Source organism: Scleropages formosus, chromosome 1 (assembly GCF_900964775.1).
Source record: "Scleropages formosus chromosome 1, fSclFor1.1, whole genome shotgun sequence".
NCBI lineage: Eukaryota > Metazoa > Chordata > Actinopteri > Osteoglossiformes > Osteoglossidae > Scleropages > Scleropages formosus.
In genome coordinates this window covers 5830497-5848392 of record NC_041806.1, presented here as the reverse complement: position 1 = coordinate 5848392, position 17896 = coordinate 5830497, and the positions used below count along the sequence as shown (strand labels likewise).

The 17896-nt window shown below is 45.9% G+C and overlaps 1 protein-coding gene across 1 annotated transcript in view; it reads right to left on the bottom strand.

Annotated features, from left to right (window-relative positions):
- iqsec1a (IQ motif and Sec7 domain ArfGEF 1a) overlaps positions 1–17896 on the bottom strand; it is a 129834-nt gene that overhangs the window by 15708 nt on the left and 96230 nt on the right. The gene's annotated exons all lie outside the window — the stretch shown is intronic.

Sequence of the window (17896 nt, the reverse complement as noted above, 5' to 3'; positions counted from 1 at the left end):
ACTGTACCCGAGAGCCCGAATCACAGAGAGTCTCCTTCCAGGGAGCAAAATGCCAGTTCCTTCAAAGTTCTCCCATAAGATGTACACGGCTCCATATCCTCCCTAAGTTTAGATCGAGGATCAGGCTAGAGGAGAGGAAACAATACCGTACTTCTGCTTCACATAGGCTGTTACTGGTCTGAGTGTATACCAACGATGAGGAGATCCCTACCCTGAGTAACGGCAAAGTAAACTCACGCTACGGCTAACTGCTCTGGACTTCTCAATCCTCTCAAACTACAGCTACTGTCTGCACACCTCCCGAGACGTCCAAGCTTTCCATCCATGCCGAGCCAGATGGTTTCAAAGTATGGCATGGAAACCGAAGCAGAGTGCTCCTCAGAGGAATGAAAGTCCACACATGGAGAGTTATGAACCCAGTGCTTTACAACAAACACTTGACTCCCCTTACTAATATCTGAAACGCCGACACCGAGGACTGCCACCATCACAACTTGAGCAGTACTGAATTCAATATAAGTTAGACATTCAAGGCGTGTGGTTAAAGGTCGAAAAGAAGGACAGTGAGACGTTATTCAAATCCAGTGGATGGTAAGCACAGCAGAACTGACTCTATCATTTTGGTTTCCACAGAGACAATCGCCGAGATGGTTTCTGAGCTCCATTCCTGGCTCTAGCCCAGTCCATAAAGCCACACCCCCTCCCACATGCAAAGAGCTACAGAACCTCCTGCCACCTTCGAGGCCCCTCCCTCCAAGCTGGGATTAGGAGCCGTGATTGGATCAAACACCCATAATGACCTGAGCTAGAGCCCAGAAAGTGAGCCAGTAGAGCATAAGTTCCGTGATTAAAAGTAGCTCTGCTAATGAAGTAAGGACGGTGCCCCAGAGAGTCTTTCACCGCGAGATTGATTTACTGCCACCGAGCTCAAGTACTGTTTACCTAGTGGTTTTACTCAAGTTAATAATGATAAATGAGTGAGGCGACGGTACTAATGGAACAGAGGTAATAATGGAAAACGTTATAGGTCCTGCACTCAGGGTGCTACAAAACATTCAGGAAGATCCTGTCTCATTTAATCCCCCAAAGTCTCCATCCCTGCTAAATACATTGGGTTTTGGGTGCTGGGTAACGAGCCTTTGTGGTAGAGACATGTTACATGTAAATATTATTATTACTGTGTTTCTTAGCCAACACATTCATTGAAAGTGACCTACAACCACACTCATATATTACAGGTAAATATGTTTAAAAACACTCTGGCTCTGTACTTTTCTCAGTGGTAAGGCAGAAAGTGACCCTTGTGGGATTGGACCAAACTCTGGACTACAAGTCTGAAACGCCGTCCAGTGCGCTATATACACTAACCCCACATGACCGAAGCAACAAGAGACAGTTGCTTACTCCATAATCAATTCTAGGTCTTACATTCCTTACCTTCTTCCACCCTCAGGCAGACAGCTGCCAATCTCTTTCCGCATCCTAGACGTTGCTACCAAAGTCCTGCAGCCCTGCCTGGGATACAGGAATAGAGATTCGTACCTCCAAGCGGACCGCAGCCCACCGTTTCAGCCATGAACCCTGCCCCCACTGCAAGAAGAACTGGGTGATATCTGCGGTCATCAGAGAAACACCTTCAACACATCCAGGCACACAACCCCACCTAGTAAAACCAATCTCACACAAGCATCAGACATCATTCATGCCTTTCAAAGAGAAATACACATTTTGGGATAACCAACTGTCACCTTCAATCTCTACTGACCCTCAAGTGTGTATTGAGCTAAGATGGTTGGCAGACGACTAGTGTAGGTATTTATCCTGTACTTTTGTAGTATACTACCTCATTGTCTAAATGTGCATTGCAATGAATACAAAATTCCAGTTGCCAGTTAGCCATTTGCTTTGTCTTTGCCTGCCATAGCAAAGAGCAGACTTGGCATCACACGTACGAGCGACGCATGAAAGGCCTAACACAGCACACACAAGTGGTACGGGGTGGAAACCTTCCCTATGAGGACGTTTTCATCACCGCTCATGTTCGCGACCATCATCCCTCGACATAGACTCTCCTCTTACTGGGGCAAAGCAGGCTGTTACCCCAAGGCCAGCCACTAGGCAAACGGCACCCAGTACCCACCAAGCCACCGGCTCGCCACTTTTCCCCATATGCACCCTCACCTTCATCTTAACTGTCCCGTCTACATTTACAGGATCTGAATGCCAGAGCACAGTGAAGATTACTGGAGATTATTGGATTAGAGCACCAGTTTTTGAAGCACAAGTGTTAAGGGGATTGTCAGCTGTGGGGAGAAGAAACACCTCCTTTCTTGGAGCAGCTGCTTCTTTGCAGTGGCAGTGGGAGGCTAGCAGGCTTCCACACCTTCTCTGCAGGAGTGCTTTCACACTACGCTGTGTTGCTTGAAGCTCCCTAGACGATCTAGGAGGAGCAGGTATGAAAAACCCGTGAATTTCTCTCTAAACTTCTCAGAGCCCCGAAAATGGCTCCCATGATGATGAAAACCTGCAGGCCTCTCAGTGCTCACTGCAGCTGGGGACCACAAGGGGTGCAGCCGGCAAGATGTTACCGGAATGGCCCCAGCAGCACAATGACTTCATTAAAAGCAAATTCCCCCCCTGGATTTCCAGAGAACCTAAGAAAACCAACGCCCACCACTGCCAAAGCAAGGCGAAAAAGTGACTTCCAACACAACACATGACCAATGTTTACTTCCCATGTTCTGCCTGAAACTGGAAAAATATACTTTGTTCTACATTTGAATTGAAATTAATGGTTTTATCTTCGCACTCTGCTCAGATGAGGTAAACTGACATTGTGTAGATTTTGATCAGAGTTCCTGCTCAACATGTCTGGCTTCACATGTAATGTAACAAGGGATGTTTCTTTTAAACCAAGTAAAACAAAGACATGACAAAATCAGCCCCAAAGAGCAAGAGCAAGTATAGCAGCATCCCACAGAGGGCAGGGGTGTGTGGGCGGAACTTCCTTCATTCACCTAAATAAGATGGGGCGTCTCCCAACACACAGCTCTATCATGGGGTTGTGAACTCATGTGGACCTTGGGTTGACCGAGATAAACATTTAATCTTTCTTTCTCACACAGTTGAAAGTGTATCTATGGTTTTCTCTTTTCCAAGAGTTTTCCACGTTTTACGGGACCTGGGCTGGACCGGCTGTTGGTTGGAAATCATTGGCAACCAGCGATTGGGTAGATCAGTGGTACAAAGAGCATTTATATGTCCATCCTTGGTCAGTGCACCCTGTGAAGAAGTGACTTCTATGCTAAATAGAAGAAGAATTCCCCAAAAGGCCAAGGCAGAGATGGAACAGTCTTTGGAGAACTGGGAATGAAACCTGCTAATTGGTTGCAGGCTCAAGCAGGAGAAGCTGGTGCTCAGGGTGTCTCCCTCCAGTACTACACATTCCCAAAAAAAATACTCCGTTTACAACCTAAGGAGTGCGACCAAATGCAACCCTCTTGTAGCCAGACAGACGTTCTGCTCTTCAAGACTTTGAGGGAATCAGAGCAAAACAGTAGAGATTTTCATTTACTCATTTAGCTGATACTCTTCTCCAAAGGCAACTTACAATGTTAAAGTACTTTACAAGTATTTGCCCATTTATATAGCTGGGTAATTTTACTAGGGTTATTTTATTTAGGGTAAGTACCTTGCTCAAAGGTACTACAGCTGGAGGTGGGAATTGAATCTGTGACCTTTGGGTCGAAAAGAGCAGATTTAACCACTATGTTACCAGCTGCTTTATACATCCAGGAGGGAGAATTCATATTCCACATGTTTAAAATGGAGGGAAAAAACCCAGACAGGTCAAGTTGGTAATTGGGACTAGTGCAGAGGCACTATAAAGGCTTCTGAAATGTAACACAATTGAGGGTTAAAAACATTGCCAAACAGTGGTTTGTGCCTCTGCCCTTTGGTTTGCCTGTCTTTAAATAATCATTTGTAATCGGTCGGCGAGCTTAATCGTGAACAGGATGGAACACGCAGCTGAGCTGGCGGTCGGCAAGTGGTACTGGCAAAGCTAATTGTAAGTCCAGCCAAAGATTACATAACCGTAAAGCACTCAGTGACAGCCCTCCTACAGCTCTTCAAGTCACTGCTTCTTCTTCGGTCAACAGGTATCTCAGCGATACAGCGGAAACGCCAAGTGGGCAGTGATGTCATAAGAGATATGATGATGAAAGGACTTCACGGCAGAAGTGCTATCTGGTGGCCAACTCCCGACTCCTATATCCCGGTTTGCTGGGCAGTAGACGGCAGGTTCACTCAGCTGGATGCTTCTCTCCTGCAAAGTGCCCAGTTGAGAAGGGTGCTGAGGTTCAGCATTATCCACTGGTTTGACGTCACCGAAAAACTAAAAACATCTATTCAAATAATTATGATTAATCATTCATCTAACAACTAGTTCATGTTCTTGCAATTATATGATGCTGTGTGAAACCTACAGAGGAAAATAATGTGTAAACATAATTAGAAGAGCGATGGACCCCTAAACTAATTTAACCAAAGGTTACGCCGTGATTGGAGTGTGGAGATTATACACAGTACGTGCGGATTACAACTAGTGTTCTTTATTACGCTCCAATTAGCTGTAAAATGCTGGCAATACTCGGCAGGACGGGGTAGCTGTTTGAATTCCTCAGAGTGGATTAATAAAGAGATGATGGGCTTCATGTGGGTCCCGTCAGCACATTGACGTGCAAAACACGTACTATAAAGCAGCACAAACCTACTGAACAAGTGGCCACTTAAGTGCTTCGGCATCATAAATAAGGCCCTAATGGTGGTAACAAAGCACTCTCTTAATTAAAGCTGCTGCAGGAACCCCTTCCGTGCGATCCAGCAGCCATCACCTTGGGGTACGCATTTAGCAGCAGGCAGGTTGCGGCAGCTGTACTTGGAACTAGGACCTCTGGGGGCATGTTCTCAGTAGCAGACCCACTGGAGTCACCTCCCGAGGACACCGGATGTGGCCACGACACACGCCACAAATGTGGATAGCTTTGGGCTGGACAAGTGAACATCAATCTACCCAAAGCTCTCGCTTGATCCACTTGTTTCTGAAAACGAAGGGAATGAAAAGGAGCTCCTCCTAAATGAACTCTGTGTTTCAGAAAGTCGTTCAGCGACACACATCCTTCCACACACTGCATTTCAGATGATGAGAGCTAAAAAATCCTTTCCTTGGTGACGTTGTAAATCATATAAAGCAAGTAAATATGTTTTAACAACTGACATTTCCTTTGGAAAAAATATCTAGTATAGAATAATGACAACATTAATAACACACACACACACTGTCTGAAACCGCTTGTCACGAGCGGGGTCACGGTGAACGGGAGCCTAACCCAGCAACACAGGGCGCAAAGGCTGGAGGGGGAGGGGACACACCCAGGATGGGATGCCAGTCCGTCGCAAGGCAACCCAAGCGGGACTCGAACTCCAGACCCACCAGAGAGCAGGCCCTGGCCAACCCCACTGTGCCACCACGCCCACATATTAATAACACAAATAGCTATTTTTATATGAGCTCATTGGATTAACGCTCTTATTCAGAGGTACTTACAGATGCAACACAGCAAAAGTAAAAGGAGGTATTAATAGTGCTGAGCAGATTGGTCTCCTTTGGCAGAGAGATCACTCTGGTTCCTCCCTCCGTCGGCTGTCAGTGAAGCGATGGTGTATGGGATGACGTGCGCGCGCGCACACACACACACACACACACACAGACACAGACAAACCAGAAAAGCCTCCGTTTACCACATGCTGTCCCTTGTCACCGAGTCAACTTGAGTGTCACCTGCTGCTTCACTCAGCTCAACGACACGGACACACACAGACACTCTTAGCCCCAGGCTGCCTTACCGGCCGTCCGGCTCCAGCTCCAGCTCCAGCAGAGACTGGGTCTTCTCTGAGTTACAGTGTAAACACCACATGTCAGCTGCCACTTGGTCAGGGAGGCACCCCAGACATGACCACTGTGTGGCCCTCAGTTTGTGGTGGACGGTTGGGCGCGTAGAGGGCGCAGAGCGCAATGATGGCTCGGCTCGTTCCTCTTCCAGCCTGCTCCGCCGGGCTCTCCGGGCTGCAGGCAGCGAGACAGGAGGTGGGGAATGGGGGGCGTGGGAGCTGGCACTGACTGAGAAGGGGAGGGAATTCCTCTAGCCACACGCTAACCGTGCCGAACGGCGAATACTAATGAAGCGGGGGAGGAGCCCGGCTGGAAGGAGATCTCCCACAGAGGGAGCTGTAGGGAGGGGCATGCTGTCCCACAGCACTGGAAGACATGCACGGGGACACACGCGAGGTCACTCAGGAAGCCCCCTCTCCCGAACGAGAGGAAGTATCTCTGTCAACGGACGACTATGGAATCCAGGGTGGTAGTTATAGCAGGCAGCTCTCGCTCTGCTGAGTTCTTGGGTTCCCTTTCAAAACTCATCCCGCTCTGTCTACTGCAGCCTACAGTTCTCCACCAGCAACTGAAACCAAAGGCAGAAACCTGTGCTGTTGTGTCTCAGCCCACTTGTCTGAGGAGACAACAGTCAAAAGTGAAATAAGATGCCCTGCAACTTGGTATTAAATCAGAGTGAGCTGTGCTCAAGGGCTACGCGAACTTCTTAACAGCTACCAGCTAAACATCTGCCGTCAGATGAAGAAAAAGAAATGGAATAGTGGATCTCCACAGAAGATCTGATTCATCTCTTGTAGTAAATCTGGACTGATTTCCACCCACCCACTCCAGTTACACGCAAAGGATGGAACGTCACTGTGGCGACTTTGTCTATCGAAGACCGGCTGACCCCGACTCCAAGAATCTGGCTGTTTGCCTATCAGGCCTTTGGAGATAGGAATATCTGGGTAAGAGAATAACGACCCCAGAATCAGTGGGGATCTCCTTAAAGTGCCCCTGAGATAGGGGCCATGCAGGGCTAACAAGGGCTGGCAGAGGAAGCAACCGAAACAGCTCCCAGATGGCGAACGTTTACAGAGGCAGCACACGTCTGAAGATGAAGGTGGTGTTGTCCTCTAATTATAAACTTTGGTTTTTTTCCCCCTAAGGGGACAACGATTACTTCCTCTCTTCTTTTTTCATCACAAACATCAAACAGAAGACTGTAAAAAAAAAAAAAGAAAAAACAACAACCCCCATGTCACTCCGTGTCCATTCCTGAATCTAGGGGCATGAACCATGTTGACCACGTTGGCCTTGTACCACCCAGTCCATACTTGTGATTCTCGGTGGTTATTTTTGACCACTCGACTGTTCCTGGCTCCAGCAGACAGAACAGCTGCCGCCGGTCTAGCGCTATCTCACCCGTCGCTTTCCACGGAGCAGGAGCTGAGCAACTCCGGGCCTCTTTTTAGCTCTTTGCGCTGACTGATGGGGACAGCCTCTAGCAGAGCAGCAGAAAATAGCTCCGTAAACGAATTCACAAGCACTTCACAGCTGAGGATGAAGATGAAGAGAACATGGCGACTGAGTTGATCCAGGAACTTCACCGACTCCACCACTAAGCAAGGTCTTTATACTGAGTTGATGACTGGAAAAGTCAACAGGTCAAGTTCGGCTCCGTTCACCCGCTCGTCCATAAAGCTGTGGAGTCCTGATTAAGACACGCTTGGTTCTGGTTGTTGACTAGGCCCCTGACCAGACCCACAGCAGAAGCCCATGGCGCTAGGTGATGAGGGAGGGTGAAAGTTCACTCAGTCATGACACAGCTCGAATGACATCTGTATGATTGGAAGTATTTCATCCCTTGAACTTCTGAACCTGTGCTGCTTTCTGCCAAGTTTAAATGGTTTGATTCTAACCGTAATGTTCGATCTTCACTTAACCTATGCAATTACTTTGAAGTTACTGGTTGCACAGTTTTAAAACACACATTTTACAAGATGCTTTTCTCCAAAGCAACTCATAAAGTTAACCTACTTACAGCTGAAGGTGAGTCTCAAACCTGTGACGTTTGGGTCCAAAGGCTGCAGCTCTACTCACAACGCTGCCTGCACCCCCATTACCTACTGAAATATTAACTATTCACTTACTGAGTTCTGCAGTTACAATGCCATATAATTAATATTCACATTAATTTGAGATGCAACACCCACCTGATAAATGCTTATTATCAGTAAAGCTAAAAATAAAAAGAGTGAGCCCATACAGCGTAAATTTACTGCCCATCAAAAACATGATTGCTCATATACTCACATAGCCCCCAGATGGCCATGTTTCTCATTTGGACCTTCCAAACTGGACCATCATGCTCTGCGTTCTTCTGGTTCAGAATCAGAGATTGATTAACCCTTCACATGCAGCTGGACACATGTATCAGGAGCAAGCTTTATACAGTAAGCATTACAAATACCGAAACAAATCAAGTAAATCAGCGCTAGTTCGAACAGAACATTCGTCAAAATGATCAATGTCAATTTGAGTGACCACGAATAACAGGCCGTTAGGGGACAGCTGGTACCGTAGTGGTTAGAACTGCTGCCTTTAGACCCGATGGCTGTAGATCTGAATCCTACCTATAACTTCAGTACCCTTGAGCAAGGTCCTTACCCTAAATTACTCCAGTAAAATTACCCAGCTGTATAAATGGGTAAATAAATGTTAGTAGCTTAACATGGTAAGTTAACTTTGGAGAAAAGCATGAGCTAAATGATTAAATGTCAACATCTTAAGCTGCCTCTCACAGAGCACCTGTCAGACATCATGTCTGCTCTATGACTAATATCCAGAAGGAAAGGGGACTCACTCACTCGGCGTGTCTGTCTCATCCCTGAGCTTCAAGTCCGTCTGTCTGCTGTTAATCCGTCTCTGTTTACCAGCTGCCATTCGAACACGATACCGCAGCCCCTCCTACAGGGTGCCGTAATGATGGGGAAGATCAGCCCCTTACGTGTAATGACGTCACAGCCGGGAAACTCTGTCCCGTCTGCACACGATGATGTCACAGTCAGGGAATTCCACACTCGAGCCCTTCTTCTTGGCACCGCTTACAGAGTCTCGCCGCATCACACCAAGTCACCAGAGGCCCACGGGTTCCGGGCCAACGTCGTTACCTGATCGCATACGCAGCGCTATTTCCCTTACTTAACCTAGCGAATCCGAGAACTGTCAGGCTTACACGCTCTCGTGCTTCGGTCACACACGGATCTGGAAAAAAGTCCGAGTTCCTATCGCGGGGGTTCGTGCGCTGTAAGTGCAGAAGAATTTCATTTCAGCAGGAAAAAAAGGATCGCGCCAGAGCAGCGCTCAGTAATAGGAACCAGACATGTTTTTCCTCCCAGCCCAGCGAGGTCCTGCAAGAACTCCGTTCGCGAGCGCTTCGGCAGAATAAACAACCTCGCCGTGATGTCACACCGCATTCCAAATGTTTGCATTAGCTCCAAGCGCACGGACCGAGATTTTACAACGAAATGGAAAATCAAACACAGACGTCTGCCGTGCCGCATCTGGAAGCCATTACGGGAGTGAGGTCACTGTTTTAACACAACACTGTTTCAGATGTTATCTTGTAGAGGTGCACTAAAGCGCCCACGTTTCAGGAGTGCGCACTGCTGGGTTCAACAACGAGAAACCGGGCGAAAACCTTCCAATGAACGTCTAAAATCGAAGAAACAAAGGGTAATTTTGTGCAGAGCCACAAGATGAGGCTTACGCAGAACAACCACGGTATGCGAAACACAATCTGCTCGCTGCATCAAGCCCAGGACCACAGTAACAGACATACGGCCCTCAGGATCTCCAGCCAGCAACTAAAGATGGGCAGCACGATGAAAAAACCATCAAAGAGCCTCGCTGCAGAAACTCCCGTTTGAACCGCTCAGGCAGCTGGAACACATTTGTGTACTTTGTTCGCTTTTTCATTCACGTTCTCTGTGAACGTTTTAATTTCGCTCCTAGGCGCGTTCTTTCTTCTAAACAAACCTCTCCGTTTATTGGGTTTGACCGCGCTGATGAAAACAAAGGACATCATTCAATTAAACACCAAGTATAAGCATGTTTACATCATCAGCATCTCTCACACACACACACTTAGCCAAGGGAAGTTCCTTAGAGTTAATCTTGTGCCTTTTCGACTTCATTTTTAATGGTTTGAACATGGAATCCCTTTTTTGTTGACTGGAATGACCTAATAAGTGTCTCTCCACCACGGTGGAGGGTGATTTGTGGTACAAAAAGAGTGTACTGTGTAGTAAATTCCTGAAGGGTGACACCATGTGCCACTAGGATAAGATCAAGGAAACAACTACACTACTAAAGCAAGGAACATAATTAAAATCCTACAATAAAATGTTCACTAACCTTTGACCACTACTTTATTAACCTGACATAAATACATAATCATACTGCAGCACAATTCACACACCTGCTTTCACAATACAGGTATTTGTTGCTTGTCTTTAAAAAGCCATTTCAACGATGATACTCAACAACTTTTTTGTATTTAATTACCAAAGAGGTGCAAAACAACATTTTATTTTCCTTTTCATATGCTTTATAAAATTAATCTACTAGGACAAGCGGGATGGATGGATGGATGGATGGATGGATGGATGGGTCTTTAGTGCCCACGCAACAGAAACGCAAATGATTGTGTTTGTACGATCAAATGCTGGACCCTTAATAAAACGAAGGTTTGCTTTGTGTAATGAGCACTTCTGTTAAAAGAATTTGCACTGAAAGCTCGTGTAAATCATTCCCTAACATTTGTATGACATATACAACTCACACAAGGAATGCCAGGAAGACATAATTTATTTTTCTCCATTTACATTATTGACGACCGAGTTCACTTTATGAGAATTCATCTTAGAAGCAGGTTATCAGGAGCAAATTGGACTCATTACGTAAGAAAAGCCTGTATTTTACACAACAAAATTGTGTGGTTTTCCTAACAGCACCACCAGACTATTCATTTTCTTTTATATGCCCCTACCACAGAGCTGAGGAGTGTGTCCAGTTCTCCATGGCATCTCTACTACTCGAACCCTTGTGCCAGCCTTTTGACTTCCCAGTGCCCCTCCTCCAGACCCGTGGCTGGAAGAACCTGGACATTCTTAAGCCCTAAAAACAGACGTGACTCATGTATTTGGAGACCACAGCCATCTCCATTACAGTATTAAAACTTGGAGTTCCATTTTAGAAGCCCATTGAGCAGCAGCATGGTTTTGTGAGAACTGATTTACAGTTTATTTACAATTTAGAGCTTCCACCCCACTGTGAAAAAGGGAAGGCGGCGTGGCACCGGACAGCAACAGTTGTGTTGCTCAGTGACCGCACTGAGGAGAAACAGACAAGAAACCCAAGTGATTTATCCCGCTAGGAGGAGACGGAAAGATGCAGGCGTACAGCTGAGGACATGTTCCTCAACAGAATTGTAAAGAGACACAACATATGTTATATGAGTGATGTTCTCACTGGTCATTCTGAGCATGCTCAGATCACCTCTAAGGGTCACTGAGGGGTATATAAATACACAGAGGACTGCATGGGCTTCATGCTCAGTGGGCATGATGATGTTACCTAGGGCTCTCCCAGCACTTTGGCGTGGAAGCTACTATATATCTGTCCAAAGCATCATGGTAGCAATCTGCTAGGCAGAATAAGGAGCGTACCTAGAAGGCTGTGATTAGGTGCATGAAGGATTCCACGTGTCAGTTGCCTTTTTCTGAGAGAGTCAGAGAAAGGCCACAGCGACTGGTGCTCGGAACTCAAAACAGCCTTGGGCTGTAAGAGCTTTGGTTTCTTTTAAGAGCAACCTCCCAGGACAAATGGCGTCCTGAGCCCTGCTTCTTGTACAATCTCAAAGTGTCCACAGATGTCATTCCATACCAACCCCTTCTCCCTGGAGAGCCCTCCTCCTTAGCAAATGATACAACTTCACCAGAAGGCACCATGGGGGCTGAAAAGGCCCTGATCCGCTTCTCAGAAGGGTGTGTATTCATGGAAAAGGGGAGGATTAAAGGCCCAGGTTTAAGCCACCGTGTTATAACATTACATTCCATAAGCCATTCTGCTGATCCTCCCCATCAGGATCACAGTCCAATCAGATATCTGTGGGGACGATGGATTGAGTCAGTCTACCTCTGGGGTCAGAGACAGATCGTTACTGAACTAATTCACTGTAATGTCAAGGGAAATTCACCACATATATTAAGGCTGAATAAATACAGTATGGATGGGAGAGTCCGCTCAAGCCCGACTGCCTGCCAGTCAGGTGGTGGTTTCACAGAACAGATCCCTCTGGATGAGTTCTCAATCCATTACCCACACATGCAAGGGGACCTTGAGTTTCTCCATTCAAGCCAATTTCACTGTCTGATTAATCACAGCAATAATTACATTAAATACTGTATAAATTTATCTGAAAAATCAGACTGTGATTCAAATCAAAGCTGAAACCAAAGTGATCCATGAATGTCACCTTACCAGGTTTCGTACTGTATATCCAAGTTCGTTGACTGACAAAACACTGACAGAGAAGAATGGTTCTCCAAGTCAGTGACCTACTTGTAATCTGAAGCTAGACGAATAGGTGAAATCCCACTGAGAGTAGAAATCTGACCCTCTAAGGATCGGCTGCCAGTCACATCACAGGAAACGATACCCTGTATCCCCGCAGTCGAGTTTGTGTGCCTGTGGCCCACCGCTCCTGGGCTGGTGTGTGCACCTTGGGTCCAGAGTTGGTGCCGCTGTGGAAACACTGGGGATATTGAGGCACAGAGGACACCGCCCTGCTCAGTTGCTATGACTGGCCCAGGGCACTGTTTGTGCTGGCATCTGGCACAAGGGAGCCTTTCTCAGTCTGACCTTGGAGGTATTTCACCTCCAGCAACAGCCACTGGGAACAGGCCTACACAGTTGCTATGTCAACAGTTGCTGTTTTACACTTTGACTTTTGCCAAAGGGAAGCTTGCAGTAAGACTTGTAGAAGCATTTACAAAAATCTTCCCCTGGAAGCTACCAAGCCTGCAGTAGCACCCTGGCCGACGGTGTCCATAATCCATCAGTTATCTCTGAGGTTGGTCTGTTATAAACCATATGGGTTATGGTGTTGGGTCACTCTGCTCTATAGCCCACTCATAAGAATCTTGCCTACAGGCAGCCTGTACATTTTTGTGCAAAGAAAATCAACTGGACTTTGTAGTTTTTCATGGTCATAATTAATATCATTATTATAGATGATGGAAATGCCATCAAGTCAAGGCCCACATGTGTGGTTTCCAAGGCAAGACAGGAACGGAAGTGGTTTACAACTGCTTTTATCCATGTGTGTTTGACGAGTGGCACGTGACATTTCATAACCTAAGCTCAAACCCAACACGCACTCCGTAGTGTAGGAGTTTTGAGGGACTGGCGTTACTTGCTGTGCCACAATGCACCCTGTGTATGCATACAGCGCATTTAAATACCACTTCTCAAAGCTCTAATGCAATTTACAATAAATCTCAGGGTTTAAAAAATTGCCACTATAAAAGAACAGCAAAACCACTGATCATTAGTAGCCGCTTGTCTAATATGGTCTTGTGTATAACACATACACACGTGCACACGGGGCAGTTTAGAGTCACCAGTTCAGCAGAATCACCTCTTTGGACTGTGAGCACGTGCTGTGAGGTACCTGCTGTGCCTCCATACTGCTTATTCACAACAGAATAAAACAACAAAATGCATTATGTATGAACAATTTTGAACAGATGGGTCTTAATCCTGGATTTAAAGGGGTCTAGTTAAATTCTGATACTCTGCACTTAATTTTGAACTAGATCTTCTCTATGTTTGAAAGATACTGCAGTAATACGGAATGATTGGTTAAAAAAAAAAAAAAAAAAAAAAACTGTGTGAATGTTTTGCGGCTCAGGGACACATTATCTCTCTTTTTCCTAATGATAACATGAAGTTCTTTTTACAATAATTTACAAGATCTTCATAAAATAATTATACTCGTTATGTGAAGAAGGCCTATATGTACCACTTTTCCAGTAGAGCACAAACGATTTACCCAAAAAGACAAAACACCAGAATGCCCAGCGAAGTGTGATTTATTGGGATTTATAGAAACATGCAGAGGCTCCCAACTTCTGCGATTATCATGAATCCACAGCTGTGGCTAAAAGCCCCAGTTAAAAAGATTTTTCTTCTGCATTTATGCTCATTAAACTTGATTTAGACTAATTAGGGTATTAGACTTAAAAAAAATAAATGGATGAATGAAAAAATAAATCAACGAGGCAACATTGTTACCCAACATTTTATTTGTGTTGTGACCACAAGATTACATCATGTAATTTGTCGTTCCAGAAAACTACAAAAGAATTCATTACTACACTGTAATACTTTCGGACTGTGTTGATTATAAATTGTTGCAGATGACAACGAGAATACAAATGAATATTCAGGAAACGCTCTGGGTGTCTATTTTAAAAAAACAATTCTAAGTGAATTTAATTTTTCTAAGTTAAAGCATAACATCAGACACGCTACTCCACACCCTCTTTTTATTTTAAATATTAAAAAAAACTCACAGAACTAAGTTCTCACGCTATTTTTTTCTACTTATGCTGTATTTGTTTTTTTTTTTTTTTTTAATATTTCAATAATATTTTTATGGAAACACCTTACATCATCTGGGTATAATTATCTGCATTTTAGAAGTATTCAAACATTAAAAGAAAAAGTGGCAAAAGTTTGGAAGCAAAAAACTCCACTAAATTCCCAACTGCTTTAAAGAATGTAGATGAAAACAACCTCCAAATGATGATAAAGCGCCTTGTAGGAATTCCAAAAAGACACCTGTACGCAACTGTTAATATGGTGTCCTTACTGCAGGCATCAAATCAAATGTATTCAATTTTATATATCTGTGGGACCAAAGAAGGCTTACGTTCGAACGCAATCCGTCAGCAAGAAACAGAGAGCGGAAAAAACAGCGTAGCATGTTTGGATTCCATTGAGTGGCCTCCATCTGAGACTCATCTAATGCAGCGAGGGCCAAAACTGCCCCCCGCTGCCCCTTTGAGCGGAGGAGATTACCCTGGCCTGGGAAAGCCTCTGATCTCCAAACAGCAGCTTGGATCCAGTGTCACCACGACACCAGCAATGTACCAGATGCACCATGCAGACTCTCCCACTTATGACATATCACTTATTTGATGGAACGGGTGAACGAGACAAGATTAACTCGGTCTTACCTGCTCTAGAGAAGTCGTTCAGAAAAGGTGCAAAGCAGAATATGAAAGTAGACAGCAGACAAGTGTATTGATTACCTAATATCGGGCATGACGCACACACAATCTGAAACCCCTCGTCCCATACAGGGTCACGGGGAGCCAGAGCCTTACCCAGCAATACAGGGCATAAGGCTGGAGGGGGGGGGGACACACCCAGGACAGGACGCCAGTCCATCACAGGGCACCCCAAGCGGGACTCGAACACCAGACCCAACGGAGAGCAGGACCCGGTCCGACCTCCTGTGCCACCACGCCTCCTCCAGGCATGACACAACATTGTTAAATGTGTTACTAATGTCTTGTGCACATTACTAGTCAACGGAGAGTGAATCATTACAAACCTAAGCGTTGGGATATCGACTGCCGTTCTATTCGTTTTTTGAATACATAATGACACATGTTAACAGTTAGAGGGCATCTACCTTCCCTCTGGAGACATAAACATGCACACAAATAGGCTGACATGCACCTGAAAGCTCTGGAATGATAATAATATTAAATGCTTAGAACATGTTACACATTCATAAATAAGGAGGGTAAAATACTATGAGTAAGGCGATGAAGCAAAAAAGCAGTGCTTCGTAAAACGTTCATAATTTGTGAGGATTTTAATTTGCAAGACATGCTTATTTTAGATATGATCTGCCAGGTACCAAAGGTGCACATAAAGCAAGATAGCCAGCGTGGTACTGCGGTTAACAATGTCTAATAAGGTAAATACGGCCGACGTAAGGGATGTTTTGTAGACCCGGGTGGCCGAGACAGTCGAGGCGAACGATGTGGCAGACGCTACGTGACAAGCTCCCGTCAGCCATCCTCGCTGTGGTAACCTGTGACGGTAATGACACCCGCAACCCCTCCAGACAGCCAGATGTTGCGGCAACCGGCAGCATCAGACAATCCTGCGTTGGCCGAAGGAAATCCTCATCTGCCACATGAAATTATCCTGCTCCAGAGAAGCAAATGTCTGAGCTACGGACCACGTGGCGCAAAAATCACAACCCGCAGCACAGGCTGTACGGCAAGAGTGTGCAACATATACAGGTCCCAGGGCTAGATCACAGTAGCAGTCAAAAGTTTGAGTACAGCGGCTGTAAACTGAGTTGTTTCACAGGTCAGATCAGGAAACGAGGCGTCACGTCTGTCCAGCGTTCGCCGGGTTGCCCAGATACAGTCACACTTCTCACCGGTACGGTAAACCACACGCAGGTCCCGGGAAACTGGGAATCTGAGCAACTGCATGGTGGGAAACCATCGGACGGATAGACGAAGGAAAACGTTCGGCGGGACGAGAGCCTTGCGGGGAGGCCAGGGAGCTGCAGCGGGCAGACCGTGGAGTGCTGAGCACACACACCGACCGCAGCGCTGACACAAGGCACATTCCACCAATGCTCTCTGCTTCCAGTAACATGTGGGTGGACGGCCAGTCAGCGAAATACCAAAATTGCTTCGGAAGAGAGGGGGTCGGTGGAAAGGAAAGAAAAGCAATTGTTTTTCAGGGGCAGAAAAACACAGATATTTAAGGGGAAACAGGAAAGGGGCTTTCGACATCATCGCGCTCGCGGTTCTTCCTCGGAAATGGGACGCTCGAGAACAGCGGCTCGCCGTGGTTCCGGTCCCGGCCGATCACTGGGTGGACACGTTCCGTCCTTTTTATTTGAGCGTGCGATGGAGCTGTTCACTGGGTAAACAGCACAACTAAGACCATAAACGCCGTTAGCCGAGGGCTCCTACAATTTGTGTTGGTCATGTACTAATCATAGATAAACACATTTGCTTTCCATTAAAAAGGTGTTTATCGTTTCAGTTAATCGGTGATTACGATGAACACCTTATACCCTTGTTCTTAGGTTTTGACCATTTCATTTAAATGAAGCGATCAAGTTCGGGACTTGTTTAACCTACTTCGTAAATGACCGTTCAAAGAACGTAAGCTTTATCAGCAAAAAAAAAAAACGTGTCTGGAAATTACAGCAGGTTTTCCTCAACTCACCTAACGAGCCATCATACTGATGGCTGCAGTTTACCGCGGTCTGTACTGTGCAGTTGCAGCTCATCATCTCAAAGTGAAGAGGCGCTGATTACGGGGGACGGTTCACACTTAGGCTGCAGCACAAACTGATGACTTCTAGGGAAGCCACCCTATGATAAACAATGACAGTGGACTACAGATGAGAGGAAACCTGGGGTACATCACACATCACCTGTGCGAAGAGGTCTATGGCGGCAACCAAGGACACACAGACGACGGACAGGTACCACGTGTGACCAACTTCAGCCGTTTTGCTGCTGCGCCTCGAACTGATCTTCCGCCACCGAAACTCTTTATTACCAAAGATTAACACTGGCAAGAAATTTGCTTAAACAGGCAAGTAATTGCTTTGATATTTCTAGAAGGAAGCTGTTCAGCCAAGAAGCCTCTCAGGAAGTCTGTATTACGAAGGCAGGGCTACTCAGCTCCATTAATCGTTGAATATTGACAAAAGCGTTCCACTCAGTGCGGCATTTCGGCTGCGAGTGGCCTTCGCCAACCGGCCCCTCGCTCTAATACTGCAACGCTCTCTGAAGCTCAATTAATCTGAATCAACAGATAAGTCCTGGAAAATTAATTAACCAA